This window comes from Heptranchias perlo, chromosome 2 (genome assembly GCF_035084215.1).
Source record: "Heptranchias perlo isolate sHepPer1 chromosome 2, sHepPer1.hap1, whole genome shotgun sequence".
NCBI lineage: Eukaryota > Metazoa > Chordata > Chondrichthyes > Hexanchiformes > Hexanchidae > Heptranchias > Heptranchias perlo.
Window position 1 is genome coordinate 30,589,424 of NC_090326.1, and position 5,622 is coordinate 30,595,045.

Below are 5,622 nucleotides of genomic sequence, written 5' to 3' on the forward strand. Positions count from 1 at the left end.
GCCTTTGTAATATCTGTGCAATAATGAAACCCAGAAACTATGGAATAGTTAAAAAGGAGGCGGAAGTAACAAGAACAAAGGTTATTATTTCCCATGGGGTATTGCTTTTATGCCAGGATTCTTAATAATTTAGCATTGAATGATAAAGGAAAAACTGCTAGTCGCTTGAAAGAGGGCACCTCCGACAATGCAGCACTCCCTCAGTACTGCACTGCAGTGTCTCTGGAGTGGGGCTTAAACCCACAACCTTCTGACTCAGGTGAGTTTGAAGTGATGTTCTAAATTTACCTCTTCTGCACCATTTATGGTCAGATACTCCTATAATGTCATCTCTTAAGTCGACTTTTAAGGAAGAAAAGCCCAAGTTTCTCTGCTTTTTCTCATAATGTTGTCCTCTGATAATAGCAATCAGTCTAGTGGCTGTTTTCTACTGTAACCAATTGTTGCTTAATTGAAAGTCTGATACTCAGTGGAACATCTATAAATTTTCATGGTGAAATTAATGCATAATTACATCTTCCCACTTTCAAAAAAGAAACATTTGCAAAACAGTTCCTTTTTTCAGTTCCATATATTATCTGCTCTTATGACTCCATTTTCCATGCCAGAGCTCCTCAAATGTTCTCCAATTTCCTGAGCTGTCATTTTCCCTTGGCTGTAGTCAACAGGGCCCTTGATCATGTCCATCCCATTTCCCACGTCTCTATAGCCTAGGTCTCACAGCAGTAAGCCTTTAGGAATCTCTACAAGCCAGGAAAGTCTGACACGAACTAATTGGTCACAGTGGAATACTTTATTTGGAATAGGACATAGTCAAGTACACACAGTACATCAAACAGCGATTTATTCTGAACAACAAAGGCAAAGCTCACCTGGGTGGTGGTCAGGGCAGAGTTGTATTCTGGCACCAGCACAGTTGTTCCAGACTGTCGCACCTTAGTCGTGTTATTTCTCTACAAGCATGAGTTTTGGGCTCATCTTTATAGTAGAAATGATGCCTGATGTTCAACAGGCATTAACCCACTCAGGTTACTCTTCCCATCTCTACTTAGAGTGGGCCAATGGAGGGCTGCCAACAGTGGGCCCTGGGCTGGTGCTACTCACATGCCCAAGGGTTACCTCCTTCTAAGTTGGAGACCTTTAATCTTTCTTCTACTTTCTTGCAGACCCTGCAGTTTTCATAAAGCTGCTAAGCACGAAGCCATGTCTATTCTCAGACATGGGCCTCTGTGAGTTACTGTTTTGTCAAGGCTGCTCTTGGCAGCTGCTTGCCCTATCTCTGTTGGGGAGGGCTGCCTGTCTTTTCCCAGATTGTTATGTTCAAGAAACTTACAAAGATTCCTTATGCTTATGAATGCATTACAGAGGTATCTGAAAGCATATGCAACTACATTAATGATTATATAGTTCAAGCTACTGAAAGCTATCATGATCATGTTTAAATCACACATCATTTGTTTGACCAAACTGCTATTCAATTATCTTAACATATTAATGCTTCAAAAATATTGTGGTTGTGGTTTTATATATATTAAGTGCAGTATAAACAAAATTAACTGTGATTAAACATGTAAATAGAAAGTATAAACGTACACCCAGTAACAGAGGGTCTTATTTCCTTTCAGAAGTTATACTAAACCTTTAAAAAACACTGATTAGGCCTCAGTTGGAATATCATGTTCAATTCAAGGATGTGAAGGCCTTAGAGAGGATGCAGAAGAGAATTACTAGAATGGTAGCAGGGATGTCGGACTTCAGTTACGTGGAGAGACTGGAGAAGCGGTTCTCCTTAGAGCAGAGAAAGTTAAGGGGAGATTTGATAGAGGTGTTCAAAGTCATGACTGGTTTCGATAGAGCAAATAAGGAGAAACTGTTCCCAATGTCCGGTAATGAGGACACGGATTTTAGGTGATTGGCAAAAGAACCAAGAGGCAACATGAGGAAACACATCTTTATGCAGTGAGTTGTTATGATCTAGAATGCACTGCCTGAAAGAGCAGTGGAAGCAGATTCAATAATAACTTTCAAAAGGGAATTTGATAAATACTTGAAGGGAAAAAAATTACAGGACTATGGGGAAACAGCAGGGCCGCAGGACTAATTGGATAGCTCTTTCAAAGAGCTGGCACAGGCACGATGGTCTGAATGGCCTCCCTCTGTGCTGTAACATACTATGATGCTGCTATGACTTCCTGCCTCCAACCGCCCCCACCCCCACACTCTCGCCATTGGTCACCTGACATGTCCAGCCTTACGGTGCACCGCCTTCCTATGCCAATGGGAAAGAGAACAGACTCTTCATATCCAATTGGATGACTCTTGACTGTCAGTCAAACAGACTTTTTTTTCCTATGTCCAATATTTTTATAACTAGTAAACAAAAAAGTGTTCAAATAAATATTTTTTATGCCCCTATGATTTTTCTCCCTGTGTTGCTCGCAACAATATCCTGGCAATTAGGCTTTAATGCCTGGAGACTCCAGGGCAATTCTGGAGGGTTGGCAACCCTGGACAGCATATGTGCACCTTTCACCTCACTAGCCTTTGCAGTCACCAGATTGTCACCTACCATTTCCTCCAACTGCAATATGATCCCACCCACAGCCACAGCTTCCCTTCCCCCTTTCAAGAGCGACTGTTCCCTCTGGAATATCCTTCATTCTTCTGTCACACTTCCCTGGCATTTACCCATGCAATCATAGTGGATGCAACATCTGTTCACCTCTTCCCACACCATTGCCCAGGGCTCCAAACCTCCTCCTGTGGAAGATGGATATTTGTGTGTACTTATATAGAAACTGTATTCCCTTTTCAATCTCCTCTACATTGGGCAGACCAAATGCTGATTGAGTAATGCTGAAACAGCTCAACCATTGCAGAACAGTCCCTGCGTATTGTAACATACTGCGAGCAATGACCAAAACATTATTATGGATGAGGAAGGCCATTTGTCCCATCTTAATTCATACATCCAGAATGAAACTAAAGTCCCTCTATTACAGCATGCAGTTGGTTCTTAAATGATTCCAACATTTTTTGCTTCCACTACAGTATCTGGACGTCTATGCCATGTATTGACCATTCTTTGTGTGAAGAAGATCTTCCTGATATTAGTCCTAAGTTTGCCTTTAATAGTTTGAACGAGTGGCCCCTCTGAGTTTACTTTGAAGTATTTTTCCATATTTATCTTTTCTGTGTTGATTACAATCTTATATATCTCTAAGATCATCTTTCAGATGTCTCCTTTCATGGCTGAAAAGGCCATGTATCTGCCGTCTTTCCTCAATCAGCCTTATGGCTAGAAAAGATTTTGATGTGGAGATGCCGGTGATGGACTGGGGTGGACAAATGTAAGGAGTCTTACAACACCAGGTTATAGTCCAACAGCTTTATTTGAAATCACAAGCTTTCGGAGCTTTGCTCCTTTGTCAGGTGAAGTGAGGAGATGCATATAGGCACAGCATATATAGTCAGAGAACAGTGCCTGGTGATTACAGATAATCTTTCTAACTGCCCTTTATCACACCTCGGCAGAGAGATAATCACAGCAATCAAAGGAGTGAATGGTGTTCAAACAGGTTAGTCAGGGAAACATTACATCCAAGATGCTGGGGGTTTGTATTGAAAACATAACTTTTTTTTTGCTGGAAATCGCAGCAGGTCCAGCCGCATCTGTGTATGGAGAACAAGCCACCTACGACTTGAGTCTGGATGACTCTACGTCGGGTGGGGTTACATGTAGTGTGACATGAGCCCAAGATCCCTGTTGACGCCGTCCTCATGGGTGCGGAACTTGGCTATCGATTTCTGCTCGATGATTTTGTGTTGTCGTGTGTCTCGAAGGCCGCCTTGGAGAACGCTTACCCGAAGATCGGAGGCTGAATGTCCTTGACTGCTGAAGTGTTCCCGACTGGGAGGGAACCCTCCTGCCTGGCGATTGTTGTGCGGTGTCCGTTCATCCGTTGTCGCAGTGTCTGCATGGTCTCGGTGATGTACCATGCTCCGGGGCATCCTTTCCTGCAACGTATGAGGTAGACAACATTGGCCGAGTCACAGGAGTATGAACCATGTACCTGGTGTCCTCGTGGTATCTGTGTCGATGATCTGGCATGTCTTGCAGAGGTTGCCGTGGCAGGGTTGTGTGGTGTCGTGGTCGCTGTTCTCCGTTCTCCTGAAAGCTGGGTAATTTGCTGCGAACGATGGTCTGTTTGAGGTTAGGTGGCTGTTTGAAGGAGAGTAGTGGAGGCGTAGGGATGGCCTTAGCGAGGTGTTCATAGTTATCAATGACATGTTGAAGGCTGTGAAGAACATGGCATAGTTTCTCCGCTCCGGTGAAGTACTGGACAACGAAGGGTACTCTGTTGGTTGTGTCCAGTGTTTGTCTTCTGAGGAGGTCTACGCGATTTTTCGCTGTGGCCCGTTGGAACTGTCGATCGACAAGTCGAGCTTCATATCCCGTTCTTACGAGCCTGAGGGAAGGGAGTAAATGAACTGGCAAAATGATAAATAAGGAAATGAAGAGTGATTTAAATAATGTAGGATGAATGGAAGAAAAAATAAAAACAAACAGAAAGAACAAGTAACAGAGGTAAAAATAGAAAAGGAAAATGTACAAGGATAGAATACATACTAGGAAGAGGAAGAAAATCAAATCAACCAGTTCCCAGCAGGAATACAACAGATAAAGGAATGAGGCGTTTGAACAAAAAAAATCCAAGGGAAAAAAAGTAGCATTGAATGGAAACACAAAAAGATAAAGTGCATTTATTGCAATGCTCAGAGGGTGGGAAATAAACTAGAGCTCTTGAAGAAAGAACTTGCACTTATATAGTGCTGTTCATGACCTCAGAATGTCCCAAAGCACTTTACAGGCAATGAAATACTTTTGAAGCATAGTCACTGTTGTAATGTAGGAAACATGGCAGCCAATTTCCACACAGCAAGATCCCACAAACAGCAAGACGACAAATGATCAGATTATCTATTAGTTGAGGGATAAATATTGGCCAGGACACTGGGGAAACTCCTCTGCTTTTCATCAAAATTGTGCCATGGGCTTTTTTTTACATCCACCTGAAAGATGACACCTCCGACAGTGGAGCACTCCCTCAAGACTGCACTGGAGTGTCAGCTTAGATTTTGTGCTCAAGTCTCTGGAGTGGGGCTTAAACCCACAACCTTCTGACACGGAGGCGAGAGTGGTACCACTGACCATGGCTGGCACCTGTGATGGACAGGAACTTCATCTAGAGGTGACATTTTCATTGAATAGCTAGGTGCTGCATGTTTAAAGAGACAGTTTCTAATATAATCTGCAGGTAATAATTTCCCATTTAGAAATAGTGATCCTGGTTTTTACCACCACCAAGTCATCAAATGAGGTATTTAAAATTGGATCTGCTATAACTGGAGCAACACAGCAGCCTGGCCCCACTAGAGGTTTCCCGTTCAACCCAGCACCTGGATTCTCTGCTGGGCATGAACCTCCATATATAATGTTCATTAGTCATGTGTAGTAGGCCAATCTACCGTCAGAAGCATTGTCCTTTGCACCCACTCAACTACCATTGGCTGCCTGAGCTTTGATTGGCACCAAAGTAAATTCACTGGACAAAGTTCAAA